Source organism: Podarcis tiliguerta (assembly GCF_965153285.1).
Source record: "Podarcis tiliguerta genome assembly, chromosome: 6".
NCBI classification, from domain to species: Eukaryota; Metazoa; Chordata; class Lepidosauria; order Squamata; family Lacertidae; genus Podarcis; species Podarcis tiliguerta.
Window position 1 is genome coordinate 93,756,203 of NC_139539.1, and position 20,686 is coordinate 93,776,888.

General features: G+C 45.9%; 2 long non-coding RNA genes across 2 annotated transcripts in view; both read right to left on the reverse strand.

Annotated features, from left to right (window-relative positions):
- LOC310680135 overlaps positions 1-19,255 on the reverse strand; it is a 31,743-nt gene extending 12,488 nt beyond the window's left edge. Inside the window, exons 1-2 of the long non-coding RNA XR_014512656.1 lie at positions 19,095-19,255; positions 17,937-18,422 (exon numbers count right to left, since the gene is read on the reverse strand). This is a non-coding gene — a long non-coding RNA (uncharacterized lncRNA). The remainder of the gene's footprint in view (positions 1-17,936; positions 18,423-19,094) is intronic.
- On the reverse strand, positions 1,184-4,403 carry LOC310680234. The gene is made up of 2 exons (XR_014512709.1): positions 2,901-4,403; positions 1,184-1,476 (listed from the first exon to the last, which is right to left on the reverse strand). It is a non-coding gene; the product is annotated as an uncharacterized lncRNA (long non-coding RNA).
- Positions 19,256-20,686: the final 1,431 nt, after the last annotated feature.

Consider the following 20,686-nt stretch of genomic DNA (forward strand, 5'->3'; position numbering starts at 1 on the left):
ACTCCCCTTCCTTGGAGGTTTTTAAGCAGAGGTTGGATGGCCATCTGTCATGGATGCTTTAGCTGAGATTCCTGCACTGAAGGGGGTTGGGCTAGATGACCCTTGAGGTCCCTTCCAACTTTACAATTCTATGATTCTATTAGTCTTCCCTCTGGCAGCTTGCATCTTCTAAGCCCCGTCAGGGAACAATATTCTGTCATCAACACATGAGGGGCCTGAATCTGTAGACTAAACAGACTGAACACACAAAAGCAGAAAGGAACTCAATTAAAACATTGTTGAGCATTTTTAGGTAGCTTTCCTTTCTCTCATGTAGCACCTGATGAGCCAAAAATAACTTGAATGTCCAAAGGCGGAGCTAGCTGCTCTGGCACCCAGGGCAGCACACGTGCTGTGCACCCAGGGGCCAGGCGAGCGTCCCAGGGGGGCAGCACAGCGATGTCACCCCCCCAAGGGATGACACCAGGGGCAGGCCACACCCACCGCACCCCCTTCCTCTGCCAGTGTGAATATCCATGTCCTATAATGTGGCTGATTCTATTGTTTCCTGTGGCAATTTGGTCATTGGCTCAGTTTTTTAGGCATTCTTCCCAGAGCAACAAGGCTTACCTGCAAGAGTGGCAGGTTTCTTCAGAAAGCAGTCTCCATTTCTGTAGTGGCATTTTTCCCAGTTAAGTCAGTGACTCAGACACTATTAGCAAAGTATCCATCACCAAACCAACCCCATAAACCCAATAGGCCACAGACAACTTGTAAGGCCACAGACAACCCAATAGGCCACAGACAACTTGCCATGGTAGCTTCATTCCAATCAACTGTCTATTCATTGTGAAGATCGGACAACTATTTATGCATAACCAACAGAGAATTATGTGGGACCCTAAAGGCTAAGGGCCTTTTGGGTGCTTATGGACTGGTATGTTTAACTCCTCCTCCTCCTCTTCCCATGCCCTGTGAAGGAGTCATCCACTGGAAGAGGTGGAAACTTACACACAGGTCCACAGCTCTTTAGGCTAACATTAGAGTCATATAATGTGGACTAGTTACTCCCTTTTCAAGCTGAATTTTTATCCCTTCCCCCCTTCTTTGTATATGCATAAATTGGTATAGTCCAGGCATGGAAAAGGTGGGCACTGAACATATTTGTACTGTGGATGAGCATAAAGCAACAGTGTGGCCATTACTGGCAGCAGCACAGCACACAACTTGTCAGCCCACATTTGGGGCCATTTCCAAAGTGATTTTCAGCTTGCAACACACTGCAGGGAGCTGCTGCTGCTGCTGCTGTCAAAAGGGCAAACAGCTCCTTGGCATGGACTGAAAGCAGCTCCCAGAATTGTATAGTCGTAACTACAGAACCAGGGAGTGGTAATTATTCTTCATTAATACATTCAAAGAAAGAGGAGATTTAGGTTCTCTGTTCTCCATGTTGACACAGTATTAAAAAGTTCATATTTCTATCCTACCCCTCAACTTCTTCTTTTTTAAAAAATAATTTTTATTAACAGGCCAATCCAATCACATTATTTCCAAATCATATTACTTCCAAATTATACAGCCAGATTTTTTAAATTTTGTTGGGGGTACCCTTACATCAAGTTCTGAACGAGAATCAAAACATCACTTCTGTTACTGCTTTTATCAAACGGTTCTATCCAGCTCTGTCCAGATAGTCTCTTTATTACTTCTTCATCTTCTTGTTGTTATCATGTATTCCTTTCTTTGCAATCTCTGATAGTCTTCGCAAGCAAGTTAGGAACAAACAACATCTGCGTGGATTTTGCACACTCCAAAAGTCATATCTCATAAGGACAGCCGCCATTCATCCCCTTCTTTAAAAATTTATCCTCGGTCCGTCCTATTAATTTTCCCAAGCTTGCCACATATACAGTGGTACCCCGCAAGACGAATGCCTCGCAAGACGAAAAACTCGCTAGACGAAAGAGTTTTCCGTTTTCTGAGTTGCTTCGCAAGACGGATTTCCCTATGGCCTTGCTTCGCAAGACGAAACGTCTTGCGCCTTTTTTTAAAAAACCGCCAATGCATTCCTATGGGAAACCGTCAATACACATTGGTGCTTCGCAAGACGAAAAAACTCGTAGAACGAAAAAACTCGCAGAACGAATTAATTTTGTCTTGCGGGGCACCACTGTATCACAAAGGTTATCACATTCAATCAATCATTTACATTCCAATGACCCTGGTCCTCCTCCCCTCGTCTTTCTTCGACAAGCCTGTCTTAGCAAGACGCCATTAAAAACTGCGTCATAGAATTTTTCCTCCGCAGTCCATATTTACCACTCCTCTCTTCAATCAATAATTCACTCCACACAGCTCTTAAATTCTTGCTTGCGATTAGTAAAAGGTGACGATTCGTCTCTCTGGGGGTGGAGGTTTATAAATACTCACATGAGGCAAAGAAAATAAAAGTTTTTTCCTCCACCCCCCCCTCTTTTTTCGCTCTGCACATACCAGTCTCATAATGGTGGTTCATTGCTTGATTTATTTGTCTCCTCCCGTCGCTCCAAACACAGAGATGCATTAATCAGCAGCCTTATCTCTCGAACTTTGCTTGATGTAAGTGCTTCAGCTTCATTCCAATTATATATTTCCAATTATATTTTCGAGCTGAAGCGAACCAGGGCACTGATTGGAGACAGCGTCAGGAAGCGCCGAACCTACCGAGGGCTGATGCCAAATGTCCTGCACCCCGTTCTTTCGAATCCGGGGTTGCATTATGGACGTCGCTGGCAAGGCTGTCCCCCCATATCCTTGGGGGGGTAGGAAGACTGCATACTTCCCATAGCAGCCTCTTTATTACCTCGTGTGGGTCGGAGAGATGTTATTGTCGGCCATCTTCCAATGCGCCACCTGGTGGCCCCCCCCCTACCCCTCTCAACTTCTTGAAAGGCAGAATGGGACAAACATTGTCAGAACAGGAGATTATACCCTTCCCAAGGGGACAGGAAGCCTCTGTGACAAACCACTGTGATGCTGGAGTTTAGTGGGAACACTGAGAACAGCACACTCCCTTCCAGTTTATTATGTCCTTGCAGGAGTGGGGTGGAGGCATTTCCATTCCTTGGGGATATAACTAGGTGCTCTTTTTATTATTCTCACTAACCCTTCAATCCACGGTGCTGACAGCATTCCAACAATACTGCCTAATGGCTGGTGAGTAGCTACAGTAGTTCAGATACTGCTGTCTCAACAAGGGAAGATAGCTAGGATGGGATGAGAAAAAATGAAACCAGATCCTGTTGAGAAGTTAAGCTGCATAAAAATCCCTAGACTTTGGCAAGTGTCATGGTTGCTTTTTCAGAGGATGATGACTCAACAAAGATTTTGAAAACTCTGACCCCTCCCTTGTATAGGCATTATTCTGGAACTGTGTTTATTATTTAATAGAAGAAATAAATGAGGTGGCAGCTCCCTCAGAGAGACTCTGACAAACTAAACCTTACCAGTAAAACAATGAGGGAGAGATAGAAAAAGCAACTGCCCTCCCAATGATCCCGTAATGGAACCGTAGCTCAGAGAATGGGGATATACGCTTGTTAACCATTGTTAACCAGTATTTTTAGTCCTGATTGCTCTTAGGCTCTGTATAGTTCCTTTTTTAATGCATTTTCTATACGTTAATAAAAGATTCCAAAGGAGAAATGGGTGTGTGACTGGTCAATAGATACTAAGCAATTCTTGAGCGTCGCTTTCTGGCAAGGATTCAGAGGGTTAACTTGGGCCTGATCCTTCCCATCATTCAGGGTAGTCTTACCCGTTGCACGCACCTACCATCTCCCCAGGTCTTGCATGATTTCTGAACTCCGAGACAATGCGAGCGACACACCCACCTACCCTTGTTGCTGTATCCTCCAAACAAATCACTCTCGCTGCCTTTCCCATCACTGTGGCCACATCAGCCCAGCCCTGCACACAACCTGCAACCAACTAGAACTAAATTTGTGCCGGCAGCGTAGCCCTACGTCTAGACGGAATGAGGTGGCTGGCTGGTTTGGGGCTGGGGGGTTGTGGGGTGGGAGGTGCCACTGACTCCAAAAAGCTACCAAGCATTCAGACCCAGAAGGAAGAATGGCAAACAAAAACTTCCTCCTGAGCTTGAGGAGAAGGTGTTAACTAGATCCTCCTTTACTTTCACTTGTGATATGAGGTCTAGCACTGGGCAACTCCAGGATTCTGCTGTTCCATATTCCAGGGACCTTGGCAGCAGCTACACCTGCTTTATCCACATCAGAGATTATTGCACAAGCAGGTTAGGAACACGGGAAGCAGCTTCACACTAAGTCAGACCATTCATCCATCTAATTCAGCATTGCCCACACTGAATTGCAGTGACTCTTCAGGATTTCAGGTGGGGGCCTCCCCGGCCCTATGTGGAGATGTCGGGGGTTCTGCATGCAAAGCAGGTGCTCAGCTACTGACCTCTAGCTCCAGCCAAGAAGATGAGCGTGCAAAGCTGCATTCTGCTGAGTCAGATTGCTGGTCCATCTTCTAGTCCGGGACTGTCCGATCTGCAGCAGCTCATCAAGTCCTAAGGAAGGCATCTTTCCTTGCCTTGCAATATAGTATTCTTACAAAACGCCAGGAACTGATCCAGGGACTTTTTCTGTGCAAACTTAGTTGGGTGGGACCGTCTATTTCTAGTTGCTAGACACTGAAGGTCCCAGCTAAAACACAATTAATTAATACCCTGCTTCCCACAGTGGAAGGTTTGAGGAGAGCTCAGGTACTACAAAGTGGAAATTAAAACAAAAACACCACCTCATTTAAAGCACAACTACAGACAAGTGCCCTGGATTCTCAACCAGGCTGCAGCTACAGAGAGTGGAAGAAAGAGGGAAATTTACCTGCCACCAAGGGAACGCCAAGCAAACAATGCTGTTAAAGCCTTTTCCAAGATACACGCACTTATTATTATTACAACAAATGCATGGCACTATTGTTTTTGTCCCTGCAGCGCACGCACACACACACGCGCACACACACACATTCTGTCTGGGATAGCAGGATAAGGCCTCCAGACCAGATGGTTTGACATCTTCAGTGCGGTTCAGAAATCAATATAGTTGCATTGTTTCCTGTCACATGTAATCTTTATTGTAAATTGCAAATGCACACCTTCACACTTACATGGATGAAGTGACAACAGAACATGACCCCACTGTCCAAACTGCCTTACAGCAAGAGCAAGGCCCTTCAGGTGCTGCTGCACTCAAACTCGCATCAGCTCCAGCTACCATGGCCAACGGCTGGTGATGGGAGTTGTAGCCCAGTATCAGGGCCTGGGCAGAGGAAGAAAGGTGGAGGCTGCCTCCCCACCCTGACCCTTCCAGGGAGGAGGAAGAGGAAGACAGTTTTGATTTACAACAGGGGGTTGACGGAGGTCGCAGCTCAGAGGCAGACGAGGGGGAAAGTTGAGATATAATGGGAGAGGAGGAGGAGAAAACAGCTGACGGACACAGTGTCTTTAGAAAGCATTCCAGACCCCCCTCTCCCAGAACCCGGCAAGCCTGAAAGTAGGAGAGCAAAGAGCTCAAAGACAAAGGGGACGTAGCAGCACCCGCGGAGGAGACGAATGAGGAAGTGGGAGAGAGGGAGGTAGAGATTCACTCGGGACAACGCCATCATCCAAAAGGCTGGGTTCTATAGCCTCGCTCTGTAGATCCTGAATAAAAATAGGACGGTAAGAAACATTCCCTTGGCTTTGTACGTTCCTGGGCAAGCAGCCAGGAGGCGCTGGCAGCAGCCTGACACCCAGCAGCATCTAAGGAGATGCAGGTTTGCCACCCCTGCCTTCCAGGCTGAGGCTCCATCAATCTTTTTGCTTTTCAGTCTCTAGTGCTGCCCCTTCTTTCCTTTTGTCCACCACTTCACAGCAATTTCCTTTAACAAATGTTTAGCATGGCAAGATACAACAATTATTCGGATATGATGCCTAGTCTTCAGTGGCTACTGCAAGCAAACAGGTTCTGTAAGTAATTTATTTATTCTGATCCAAAAGGAGATAGCAAGTCTAATCAAAATCCGGAACATCAATTACAAAGCTCCCAAATTAATTTCATCTGGGAGCATGAAAACTAGGAGTGCAAAATGTAATGGATAAGATTCTCAACAGCCTTCTGACCAGGAAACAAAGATGGTGGCTTATCAACATTTTAATATGTCTGCCATCTAGGAAGCCACAAATGCTGTTCTAAGAGGATACTATGTCAATTCAGAAAGGCAAGACAGCATTGCAGGGGACAGGCAACCGTGTGCTGTGATATCCATATGCAATAGTATAGCCTTTGAATATATGCTATTTTTAATTTGTTTCTAAAGAGACTTGCAATCAGCTTTCTCCAATCAGCCTGAGAATACATAATTGAATATTAAAGAATCACCCTGTTTAACCCAACACATGCTTTGGCAGCTGTTTCATTAGACTTTTTTCATGTCACACAAAAAGCAAAGGTAGCAGCCACGTGGATGCATAAGGAAATAATATGAAATCTAGGTTAGGGCAATACCTTTATTAAACCAACCAAAATGTTACCAAGGAGTAACTACACCCATGACTTCAACATTAGACAATCTTTCCCTCCTTCTCCCCTCACCCCGATTTTGTTGACCATCTGGCCGGATAAATGTTTGCAACATTTTGGATTTGGGCACTCACAAGTCCAAAACTAGTGCTTTGCTGGAACCCCAGTACCTGTGCATATCAGTGGTGGAAAACCAGTAAGCACAAGAGCGCTGCCCAACACCCCCCCCCCCCAAAAAAAAAATCACTACCAAATGTAAGTTATCAAATTCCCATAATTCATTTCTGCACTGAAAACATTTTCCCTTCCTTGGGTAAAAATATTGCACTTGCCAGTGTTGATTTAGAGGCTGTTAATCTCATGTATGCCATTTTGGTGATGATTTCATTGAACTGTACCCATAAGGTATTTTTATTTCTTTCATACGCTCAGTGTCAAAGACATCTGGAGACTGCTTCAGCTGTCTTCCTTTTGATGTCTTCCTCCTTAAAAGAAGGAAACATCACTGCAAGATGTTTCCTTTGACAAAAATCACTAACCCTTTTTAACAGCCACTGCAGCCTAAACTATGTAACCAAGTCAAGTGCCGTTTCGTCAGCATGTGGGGCTATCATTCTGCTGGATCTCTCAGCGGCATTTGATACCATCGACCATAACATCCTTCTGGACCGTCTTGAGGGGCTGGGAGCTGGGGGCAGTGGTTCCGCTCCTTCCTCCTGGGCCGTGTTCAGAAAGTAGGGGTGGGGGATGAGTGTTCAGACCCCTGGGCTCTCACTTGTGGGGTGCCTCAGGCTTCTGTCCTCTCCCCCATGCTTTTCAACATCTACATGCAGCTGCTGGGAGAGATCATCAGGGGGTTTGGGCTGGGTGTTCATCAGTATGTGGATGATACCCAGCTCTACCTCTCTTTCAGATCAGAACCAGTGAAGGCGGTGACGGTCCTGTGTGAGTGTCTGGAGGCGGTTGGAGGATGGATGGTGGCTAACAGATTGAGATTGAATCCTGACAAGACAGAAGTACTGTTTCTGGGGGACAGGAGGTGGGCAGGTGTGGAGGATTCCCTGGTCCTGAATGGGGTAACTGTGCCCCTGAAGGACCAGGTGCGCAGCCTGGGAGTCATTTTGGACTCACAGCTGTCCATGGAGGCACAGGTTAAATCCGTGTCCAGGGCAGCTGTGTACCAGCTTCATCTGGTACGCAGGCTGAGACCCTATCTGCCTGCAGACTGCCTCGCCAGAGTGGTGCATGCTCTGGTTATCTCCCGCTTGGACTACTGCAATGCGCTCTACGTGGGGCTACCTTTGAAGGTGACCCGGAAACTACAACTAATCCAGAATGCGGCAGCTAGACTGGTGACTGGGGGCGGCCTCCGAGACCATATAACACCAGTCTTGAAAGACCTACATTGGCTCCCAGTATGTTTCCGAGCACAATTCAAAGTGTTGGTGCTGACCTTTAAAGCCCTAAACGGCCCAGTATACCTGAAGGAGCGTCTCCACCCCCATCATCCAGTCCGGACACTGAGGTCCAGCACTGAGGGCCTTCTGGCGGTTCCCTCACTGCGAGAAGCCAAGTTACAGGGAACCAGGCAGAGGGCCTGCTCGGTAGTGACACCCGTCCTGTGGAACGCCCTCCCACCAGATGTCAAAGAGAACAACTACCAGACTTTTAGAAGACATCTGAATGCAGCCCTGTTTAGAGAAGCTTTTAATGTTTGATGTATCACAGTATTTTAATATTCTTTTGGAAGCCGCCCAGAGTGGCTGGGGAAGCCCAGCCAGATGGGCGGGGTATAAATAATAAATTATTATTATTATTATTATTATTATTATTATTATTATTAAGATGGAAGGCAGGAAGAAATTGGGGACTCTGAAGTTCCTCAACAATATTATTTGTAGAAGTGCTGCAGTAATCCGCCAAGTTTTATTTCCAAGACAATTACTACATGGCTGATATGCAGTTGTCCCACATAGAGGAGGGAGAAAGGTTGTTTTCTGCTGCTCCAGAGAAGCGGACACGGAGCAATGGATCCAAAGTACAAGAAAGAAGATTCCACCTAAACATTAGGAAGAACTTCCTGACAGTAAGAGCTGTTCGACAGTGGAATTTGCTGCCAAGGAGTGTGGTGGAGTCTCCTTCTTTGGAGGTCTTTAAGCAGAGGCTTGACAACCATATGTCAGGAGTGCTCTGATGCTGTTTCCTGCTTGGCAGGGGGTTGGACTCGATGACCCTTGTGGTCTCTTCCAACTCTATGATTCTATGATTCTATGATTCTATGATTCTATGACTCCTGTCTGAAATTCTGGTGAGCTGCTGCCAATTAGTGTAGACCAGTGGTTCCCAACTGGTAGTCCGTGGCACCATTCATATAACAAAAACTACCATAGCGATATCAACATTTTCAGAAGTCCACCGTACTTAGCTAATTGGAAACCACTTGTGTAGACCATACTGGGCTAGATGAACAATAGTCTGACCTGGCATGAGGTAGATCTGTACATTCCTTAGTCCGGAGTCCCCAGTGGGGTGCCATGGGCATCATGATACCCTCAGACCAAGGCTCCTTGTATCAAGTTCACCGTTGGGCTGCCATTCATGGTTGAAGAATCACAAGTTGTGAAGGCCTGAACTAATAGGTTGAGCTGGAGAGGTAAAAAGAATCTGTGCTGCAATCCTGGCTTCTGAGCTATGGAACGCACTTGGGGCCTTTGGAGAAATCACCATCTCACAGGGCCAAATTAGATGGTAAAGACATCATACTGGTTTAGCCCTTTCCCCACCCTGCCAGGGTCCCCATTAGCAGGGGGAAACTTTGATAATGCGGTGCCCTGAGCTTGGACAAATTTGGTGACCTCGCCCCGCTAATTATTTCCTATTTTAACAATAATTCCTTTTGGTACAGTTGCTTTTTGTAGATCTTCTCAGTAGGTGCCCACATAAATATAGGATAGTATTATTTTGCGTCCCTTCAACTTGGTGTGCTGTGCAGGAGAACCACCTGCACCTAAATGCGATGCTGGTATTAGGTTCACCCTCCCCAACTGGTCAAAGGCCTGGAAACGATGCCTTATGAGGAACGGCTAAGGGAGCTGGGCATGTTTAGCCTGGAGAAAAGGAGGTTAAGGGGCGATATGATAGCCATGTTCAAATATATAAAAGGATGTCACATAGAGGAGGGAGAAAGGTTGTTTTCTGCTGCTCCAGAGAAGCGGACACGGAGCAATGGATCCAAACTACAAGAAAGACGATTCCACCTAAACATTAGGAAGAACTTCCTGACAGTAAGAGCTGTTCGACAGTGGAATTTGCTGCCAAGGAGTGTGGTGGAGTCTCCTTCTTTGGAGGTCTTTAAGCAGAGGCTTGACAACGATATGTCAGGAGTGCTCTGATGGTGTTTCCTGCTTGGCAGGGGGTTGGACTCGATGGCCCTTGTGGTCTCTTCCAACTCTATGATTCTATGATTCTAACTGTGATTGCTCTGGAAGCAAAACACAATTTGTAGCCTCTGAGCAGTAATTTTTACCAGGACTGGCAGGGGAAACAAAAGGCTTAAACATCCTCCCACCCCTAGTCGCAAAACTGCTCAGGATTCTCTCTGGCTGCCATTTATATAACACAAAAACCTGCATGTCAGTTTACACAAAGTCTAGCTTGGTCCTTAGTGATCATGAACAAGTCGGCACCTCTTGGGGCCCGACTACAAGTTACACAAAGTTCGGGGTGATTTCCGCCGTCCCCAAACATTCCCCTCTCAAGTCCCCACCTTTTGGCAGAGAAAACATACAATGAGCCCATATAATTTCCCTGCAGGGGGGAAACCCAATGAAGGGTGCTTTTTTTTTTTTTTTAAAGGAAAAATGACACTCCCTTTCCTCCATTCTGATTGAAGTTCCATCAGTTGCTTTTTGCTTTAAAAAATAACTCTGGAGAAAATTACTGTTCACAACAGTTGTCTAAAATAATAAGAAGCTATGTAGCTTGCAGTGTTGCTGTGAATACAATATAGATTTTCAAAAAACAAAACAGTGTTTGCCTTGTTTTCACTGCCCCCGGTTCCAAGTGACAGATCAGAAGCTACTTCCAACCATTATAAGGCGTTGTATCCTGTATTTTGTAATGTTTTCCCTCTGGGTTGCCAGAAACAACATTTGCTTTGATGTGTTGGTTTTCCTCTAAAACATCCATCCTTGTGAACCTCACACCTCGCTGGGGATAGAAGCCCTTCCTTACTAAAATGAGGCAAACGGGAATAGCTGTCTGGAGCAAGGCTGCTCTGAGCACCGGCTGACAATAGGAAGATGCTTTCTCTTTTCCCATCATGCACAACTATCCGACAATTTCTACCGAGCACCCCTTGTGCTTCTGCTAAAGCTCTTTGGTCTGAGGCCTCTTTGTCAGCCTCCACATCCTCAGCAAAGAAAGCAGCGCTCTAAGGATTTCCTCAGGAAGGAATTCCTTGTCAGAGCCAAGAAGCTACAAAGACAAGAAGGTCTCACAACAGGAGACAACAAAAGCAACACTAATCTCTTCAAGCACCACAGTGTGCACTCAATCACACATGGCAGCCAGACTCAACCCAACAAGGGCTACGCAAGGTGCCCCAAATGCCAGAATTGGCAGCCACCAGACAAGAATTATTTTACTCATGCCATTGTTATTGTGTCATATTGTTGTGTTATATTGTTCAGCTTGTCTATATTGCAACACAGGGGTCTGTTTAAGCATCTGAATGCTAACAAAGATCTCAAATGTTATTTGGGACAAGAATTTAACTTCTGGGACCTCTTCCTCCTGAAAGAACAGCAGAGGCACACACCACCAATCTATTTTGGATAATTACATTAACTGGACTGATAAATGTCTAGACATTGGCCACCTATGGTTGGCATCGATCTGTTTCAAGAGACAAAGGCGTGTGCCTCCTGGGGTGAAGTCAAACTGTTTGGCTGCAGGAGTTGTTGGACAGAGGTGTACAAGGCGCCATCCAACCGCCTTAGGGACTCCACTCCAGATCTGTGTAGGGTTTTACTCCCTAGTCCTTTCTTCTCCACAAAGCAGCAGAGCTTTGGGAGCAGAGTTTTCCTTCTCCTCGATGGGCTACCTTCCCAAGTTGGCAAGCCTCATCTGCCCCTCAGTTCCATCTACAGCACCTGGAGAAACCGCCTTCTTGACTGTTGGACCCACTATGGGTTTTGTCTGCTCAATTCCTTACTCACCAAAGGTTTGAGACCCATCTGCTCTCTTCACCTGGTTTAGCCAGCCAGTCAGAGCCATTTCCCAGTTGCATGCTGACAGCTTCCAGGCACCACAAGTGAGAACTGAGTGTAGGCTGGGGAACAAAGGTGGACAAGCTACCCCAGAAGGAGCACGGTATCTCCCCCGCCAGAGGTACTACCCCTCCCCTAACACACCACACATTGGCCACCACAACAGTAGAATTACATGCCCTTGTTTTCCCTAACATATCACAGGAGGACAATTGCCTTCACTGTGCGGTATTACAACCGAATTATAGTACACCCAGTAAAAGTGTACTATAATTCACATTTATTCAGAACCTTTCACAAACACTTTCTATAATAAAAACAAACCCTTTAGGGAAAACGATCATGGAGCTAAACAGAACATGTAGCTTGGTTGACAGAAAATGAATTAGTTAAAAAAAACCATACTAAACCAGCAAAAAAGAAAAGTGTCAACTCTTATCTAATTAAAGCTTTAGGCATGCCAACAGGGTGGAACTGGGCACAATACTCAGTTTTTTGGACGGCCGACATAAGCAGGGCTGTGTTTGAGCAACTGCCTCCTTGTTGTCTGTTTCCCTCAGAACTGTAGTCTCCAGGTAGGGAGCTGAAAGGATGTCATGACATATTTGCTATGTCTAGAAGAGTTATGTTTCTAGAAGGTGATGCCAGAAAGGGAAGCTCCGGTGAGGCCACAGGCCAAAAATGAGGTTACTCTTGGAAGAAACTACAAACAGCTGCCAGCTGCAGCTGGCACCGAATGGAAGGCAAGGCAGGGAGCCCAGATACATAGAAAAGAAAGTGCCTTCACGACAGCAGCAGCAGCAACAACAACTGCAAAATAAACCTTAAAGGGCCAAGTGTACTTAGGCTCTTGGCCACATCTCTCTGGCCAGCCAAGACCCATAAAATGGGGGAATACCCAAACAGCACCGGTCAGCGAACAGCACATTCTGTTTCATAGTTCTGCATTTGTAAATTTCCATTCCACTGTAAGGAGTCTGGGAGCATGTGTGATTCCTGTGGACACGCTTGTGGCGAAAAGACAAGGGAGGTGACAAGGGAAAGTTTATTACACATTTCTGAGGGAGGACAGTGGGGAGCTCCCTGTCCTTCGCCACTCTTGCCTACAATTCCAGGTTCATGTGCTCTGTTAGGTGAACAGTATACTGTGACAAATGGCACCTACAAAAATTGGCAAAATTGAGAGTTTCCGTCACCAGCCATCATCTATTCCCCCCCCCAAAAAAAGATACCCCATACCATGCCCTTCTGCCAGTTTTCATTTCCTTTTCCTAGCTCTTCATTCAGCTATTTTTTGCAGCTTTTTGCTCCCTTAGGGTCCCCGCCCTCAAAAATCTCCCCCCCCCCCAGCAAACCTTGTGGGGCTCAATGCTCTTCTTTCTCACTAGGCCTGTTTTTGCTATGTGCCCAGCACAACTCAGCACCTGAGCTCACCAGATGACGATGGCAATATTATGGGAACTAATTTAAGTATCTTTTGAAATCTATTTCTCTCAGTGTCCAAAAATCAGTATCTAAAAATTTATATGCAATTATTATATCAAATGATATAAACTGAAAAGTTTATTGTCAGTCTCATGTGCGGTTGTCAGAATGAACCTTAATGACAATTTTGTAACATGATGGGCATCTGATATTTTACACAGGAATATTTTCTTTTGGGGGGGGTGGAAACAGTAGTGTATTGAAACATTCAATCGTCTTTTACAATATCAATAAAAAAGATCAAATTAATCATTTAAGAAAACCTAAAAATTCAGAAAGCAAAAAAGGTTATCTTTGTTTCTATCACAAAAATATATGTAAGAAAATGAGCTATTTATTAAAGAAATCATGTTCATGAACTGAATTCTATTAATTCACAATTCAGTCTTTGGACTTTATCCACCTAAGTAACAAGATAAGGAGCTGCTGGATTAAAGTGAGGTAACTCACAACGGCTGCTGTTTCAGGGCTGGATAGCTATAACCAAAGCATTTCAGCAAAGTGTACTGTGTGAAGAGCATCCTAGAATCATAGAAGAATCATAGAAGAATCATAGAGTTGGAAGAGACCACAAGGGCCATCGAGTCCAACCCCCTGCCAAGCAGGAAACACCAGCAGAGCACTCCTGACATATGGTTGGCAAGCCTCTGCTTAAAGACCTCCAAAGAAGGAGACTCCACCACACTCCTTGGCAGCAAATTCCACTGTCGAACAGCTCTTACTGTCAGGAAGTTCTTCCTAATGTTTAGGTGGAATCTTCTTTCTTGTAGTTTGGATCCATTGCTCCGTGTCCGCTTCTCTGGAGCAGCAGAAAACAACCTTTCTCCCTCCTCTATGGGACATCCTTTTATATATTTGAACATGGCTATCATACTATCATATCACCCCTTAACCTCCTCTTCTCCAGGCTAAACATGCCCAGCTCCCTTAGCCCTTCCCCAATCCTCTTCGTTTGCTCAAAATGTATAGCCCCCATCAGATCCAAAATTAACTGAGCAGTCCAAAACATTAACCAGAAAAGCAACCCCTCACCAAATGACAGGCGCCACTTCTATAGGTTTCCACTTGGCCGACCCTGACTTGAAACGAAGGTGGAACCTTCTCAGCCTGGTGAGGAGAGGAAGTTTCTGCGGGAGGGGAAATAAGGTCCACAAGCACTGCTTCCTATGCCCTGGTGGGGGTTCACCCGAGACCACCCGTGGAAGCAGGAAACAGAGCCCTCCGTTTTTGCTGCACGGCGAGGGAATCAGACCAGCTCCACAATGAGCCCTGCATGAAGAGCTTGGGCGAACAGGAAAGGTGGAGAGACGCAGCCCTGGGAAATTGCATGGCCGGGACTCATCCCACACCCCACAGACTGAGAGCCTTTGATGGTCAAAATCCTGACCTATCAGCGGGCTCTGCATTCTTGTTTCATCAATTGTCTAGCAGGAAAAAACCATCCACTTTCAGATTTTTTGGCATTTCAGATCCCTAAAACGAAATTTAGGCTTCACTTCTCAGTTTTTGGTGGGATTTAAGCACAACACTAATGACCCAAGATAAGCAGCAATCAGCATAGGACAATACCAAGAAAAAGACCCAGTTTTGAAACAATATAGTACATATTTTATTCAGAAAAATGCACATTTTACTGAAATATGCATGTATAACTGCTCACCACTTTCAGAATTTATCTGTCATTGATTATCTCTTTTGCTGTTGGCCTGTCTTTTTTATTGTAAGCTCCCTGAGGGCAGGGGGCTATCTTTGCCTGTGAAACTACCTGCCCCCATGTAGAGTGATGCTGCTGTTTACAACAAACACCTCAGTAGGGCTTACCATTTGCCAGATTCAGATGAAATGGTGGTCTGTGATTTGCCACAAGCCCAGATCAGAGACTGCTAAGTAAGCTCCTCTCTTGGCATCTATAGAGGGAGCCTGAAGCCCAAGACACGGCTTGAAATCACGCCTGAAAGCAGCTTCTGTGTGTTAGCGACAAAAACACATTCCCCCTAATCTTTCGGGAGTCTGTGGGCTCAGCCCACATCCTACCCAATGTGAAACATCACCTGTCTTAAGAGGAATGGGAGTCCTAGTCTTCGTGATACTCCCCAAAAAAGGTGGAGGCTGGAGTAGGAATAAAAACCATGATCTACAGAAGGTCCGTAGTAGCTTTTGTAGCTTTTCTGAGGCAGAGCTATGGGAAGTAATAATATAATAATAATAATTTATTATTTATACCCCGCCCACCTGGCTGGGTTTCCCCAGCCACTCTGGGCAGCTTCCAACTGAATATTAAAAACAATACAGTGTCAGACATTAAAAACTTCTCTAAACAGGGCCGCCTTCAGTTATCTTTTAAAAGTAAAATAGTTGTTTATTGCCTTGACATCTGCTGGGAGGGCATTCCACAGGGCAGGCGCCACTACCGAAAAGGTAAGTTTGACAAAACAAAAACAAAAAACAACCTCAAGACCCAGTGGAAAAAAGGATGGGTAAAGTGTCCGCTGTTTCACACCAGATGTGCTGAGCTTGACGAGCTGAAAGTAAGTGGGGAATTCTGAAAGAAGGAGCTCTGCTCTTTTAAATGGTCACCTCCAAACCCTCTTACGTCTTTGGTTTCCAGCTTCAATAAATAGCCACTGTTGACATACACACACTAAAAGCTAAAAAATTGTCTATTTTTAGGAAACCTACTTCTAGCTCACTTTATTTTTAGTACTTAACTGGACTGTTTCTAGGGGGTGGGAATGGAGGAGGAGCCGGCAATCTTGGAAAATGCTCTAAAAGGAATGCTGTTTGAGGAGAAAGATTTTCCATTACTCAGTTTAATCCCAGTCAATACGTGCAGAGAACCAGAGTGGGAAAATAATGTTGATATGGACACAGTCCTCCCCACCCCCCACCCCCGGAGTAGTCTTCTTCTGTAGAAACCAGGGGGTGGGGGTGGCTAACTTGTGGTTCTCTAAATGTTATTGGGACTCCAATTCCCATCAGCCCCTGCCAACATGGTCCATTTTCAGAGATGAGCCAATCCAGCCTTATACAGCCTAGCCTTTCCAGACAATACTCGTGTTTTTAAAAGTGTTTTCGGGGAGTTACGAGGCGTGCAAGACACAACTGAAGGACAATTGTAAGAGAAATGTGTTTGCACAAGCCAAGATGTTGGTTTATGGGCTTCATGAACCTGCTCTTCTTTCCACGAACACTAGCTGCATTCAAGAAAGTAACAATTCAAAGTGCTAATTTGGCACTGGGGGAGAGATTTAACCTCATTGCCTTCATTTCCTCCTGGGGTCAACCCAACTTCCAAAGCAACAAGATTGGCCCTGCAAAGGAAAAGCTCACCAAAGGCAGGATCACAGGTCCGTGGTGTAGTAGACGTTTGGTAGCTGAAGGTTGCAGGGTCCCAAGTCCCTGGTGTCTGAAATGAAAGGGATCAACCTGCAGGTTGAAAGACTCCTGTCTGAAATTCTGGTGAGCAGCTGCCAATTAGTGTAGACCAGTGGTTCCCAACTGGTAGTCCATGGCACCATTCATATAACAAAAACTACCATAGCGATATCAACATTTTCAAAAGTCCACCGTACTTAGCTAATTGGAAACCACTTGTGTAGACGATACTGGGCTAGATGAACAATAGTCTGACCTGGCATGAGGTGGATCTGTACATTCCTTAGTCCGGAGTCCCTAGTGGGGTGCCATGGGCATCATGATACCCTCAGACCAAGGCTCCTTGCCCATCCCTATTTTATTTTATGTCTGCTTGGATGCAGAGGAATGGTGGGAGGCACCAGGTGGGGAACCACCAAGGGAATAAAGCTCAGAGCCCGGGGATTGGTGGTGAGACGACAATGAGTGGTCAGACTGGGAAGAGGCGGTGTCAGAAGCTGAAGAGGTAACACAGCTTAGGACTCAGCTATACAGCTGCAAATAAAATGTTTTGAATGTGTTGTAAAGCGCAATGTACAATTGCGGCACTAGACGGCCACTGTGAGCTGAAGCAAATTCAACACATTTTTTCAAAACATTTTTTAAAAAAACATTTTTACGTTTTTAACATGTGTGTAAATTCCACCTTAGTGAGCTGGGAGAGTCTGTAACGGAGAAAAGATCGGAAGTGGGAGCAGGAGAGTGGGAGGAGGCAGGCGAAGAGGCAAAAATGAGTTGGGCTGCTGAAGAAGCAAGGGTGTCTCCCCCTCCTGCTGTCACAAAATTCCCTCCACCTTGGCCTCCCAGGACCAGGAGAAGCATTAAGTGGGAGAAGCAAAGGTGGGCACACTGGCACTGTCTCAGATTGCTTGGGTAAAGCCCTGAGAGACTGAGACTTAAGCAGCAGTGGGAAGGAAGGAGCCTTCAGTCTCCATAACTGCCTCACAGGCGCAAGACCTACCCCTGACATATTATTACTTTTTGGTTTTATGTTTTTAAGAGGAGTAGATGTTTGCCTGGATATGCAGATGGGGGCAATTCTGAGAGGCAGTGTCTTTAGTAAGTCAACACAGTGATAAATAACAACTCTCTCTTAGCAAAAGCACAAGGGTTACAATGCACTCGATAGTAACAAGGAAGGAAACCACCAGCAAGGTGGCCTGTTACAACCACTTCCTCTTCTCCTATAGAGAGCAAGAATGAGGTTTCAGTATACTGTCCTTACTGCTTTCTCACACGTCCTTCCTTTCCTCCTGTTCCCTCAGTCTTTCCTCTCCCCCAGTGTTGCACTGTGGTTTAGTGATGCACCACTTTGGAGCCTCAAAGTAGTTAGCATCATTTTGATAAAAAAGAAAGATACAGCAAAGGTAAATACCATCAAGTCCATCGAAACCATCTAAAGTAGCAAAATCACTAAACACCCACCCTTCAGGCCAGACAGGCATTTATGAGCCACATCCGTACACTTAGCATGGAAGCAGCTGATCAGCATTCCACCCATCACTTGGAAGCCTGGTTAACTTGCAGCCCTCCCACCCTGGGGCTCCAATCTCTCTCCTAAGAATGTCCATCTTTCCATCCAGCTTCTGTTTGTCAGCCAACCCTTCTTACAACCATCCTGCTCTGTGCTTTTTGTCTTTCATCTCCCTTATTTCCCAGGAAGTCCTCTTCCTACTCATCTTTCTGGCCCAAAGTTTCTGGGCCTCCCTACCTTCATACTGAGGGGCTCATCTTCCAGCATGATAACTTCTATATGCCTTTTGTCTTTGTCCATGGAGTTTTCTTGCCAGGGATACTGGAGTGGCTTGCCGGTTCCTGCTCCAGGTGGAGCACGTTTGGTCAAAACTCTCCACTATGACCTGTCCATCTTGGGTGGCCCTGCACGGCATAGCTCATAGCTTCTCTGAGTTATTCAAGCCCCTTCACCACGGCAAGGCAGTGATCCATGAAGCGACCATGAAGGGATCCATGAGCTGGACCATAAAGAAGGCTGATCGCCGAAGAATTGACGCTTTTGAATTATGGTGCTGGAGGAGACTCTTGAGAGTCCCATTGACTGCAAGAAGATCAAACGCATCCATTCTGAAGGAAATCAGCCCTGAGTGCTCACTGGAAGGACAGATCGTGAAGCTGAGGCTCCAATACTTTGGCCACCACATGAGAAGATAAGACTCCCTGGAAAAGACCCTGATGTTGGGAAAGATGGAGGGCAGAAGGAGAAGGGGATGACAGAGGACGAGATGGTGGGACAGTGTTCTCAAAGCTACCAGCATGAGTTTGACCAAACTGCGGGAGGCAGTGGAAGACAGAAGTGCCTGGCGTGCTCTGGTCCATGGGGTCACGAAGAGTCGGGCATGACTAAACGACTAAACAACAACAACACCTTCACACTGTTTTCTCCTACCACGGACACATTCACTTTGGGAAGTCTTGCACTTTTCAACAGGCCCTAGTGGAGAGTGTGGCTTCAGGAGGATTGGCTACAGATGTTTTTGTCTTCAAAGAAATGTTGCAAAAATCAATCATGTCCTCATATCCCACCGAGAAATGTCTATAATCCTGTGGCCTGCCTCAAGCATTTATGCATATCACAGGACCAAGGTGTTAAACCCTGTTCCCAGATTGCCCACCTTTTTAAATGTTTAAAAGCAGTCCTACGGGGATGGGGGGGGGGGAGAGTCTGATTGGGACCACAGCAATGGTGGAAGGAGGGAGACCAAGGGAGACCATCTTCTGACTTGATCCACCCAAAGCTGCAAGGTGGCAAATAACCCCCGGAAAGGGTTAAAATGGGGGGAAGTATTAAACAAACATCCCAGTAGTGATGTATGGAAGTGAGAGCTGGACCATAAAGAAGGCTGATCACCAAAGAATGGATGCTTTTGAATTCTGGTGCTGGAGGAGACTCTTGAGAGTCCCATGGACTGCAAGAAGATCAAACCTCTCCATTCTGAAGGAACTCAGCCCTGAGTGCTCACTGGAAGGACAGATCCTGAGGCTGAGGCTCCAATACTTTGGCCACCACATGAGAAGAGAAGACTCGCTGGAAAAGACCCTGATGTTAGGAGAAGGGGACGACAGAGGACGAGATGGTTGGACAGTGTTCTCGAAGCCACAAACATGAGTCTGACCAAACTGCGGGAGGCAGTGGAAGACAGGAGTGCCTGGCGTGCTCTGGTCCATGGGGTCACGAAGAGTCAGACACGACTAAACGACTAAACAACAACAATTAAACAAACCTTCTACCAGTACCACAATCATAATCAAATTGCCTCTCCCTCTGTTACTGCTTTTAATATTTTACAAAAGCAACTCACATCTAGTTTGGCTTTGAGTGTCTATGAACTGTCAGCGCCAGAAATTTATACATTGAATAAATAAGTTATTTATATGCCCAGAAGTTTTTCATCTACTTATAACCAACCCTGTCCTTAAATAATATATTGCCATGCTCACAGCCATAGCTGCTAAATGGAGATTCCGCCCCCCCCCCCCCCCCCCGCCAGGATGACTTAAGTATGAGAAGGCAGATAGAAATCTGGAAAATCCCCCTTGGAGCCAGGTAGAGTCACGGGTGCCCAGAGCTGGGTGACTCAGGTGGGTGGAGTCCAGAGCACAACCATTGTGGGCAAGAAGAGCAGGCAGATCTTCAGACAGCAGTGGCTTAAAAAAAAACACAACCCAGAAACATTCCATTTCTAAATACAAGCTCTCTTTGTTTACACGGAAGCTATCATGTCACAAGTTCAAAAGCCTGCTTTTCACAAAAACAAATTTTTGTGTGACGTGCAACCACTGGCCCCTCCTGGCTATTGAGCTGAAGATGACCAGACACAAAGCAAAGGGTTCCTGTGACTTTAAACAAGGAAGAAATGTCAGCTTTGCTCCCTACCCTAACACCTGCAAAAATTCAGAATCTTGTACAGCTGTTAAAAGAAAACAAACCCTGTTCTCTTTTACATCTCCTCCCACCAG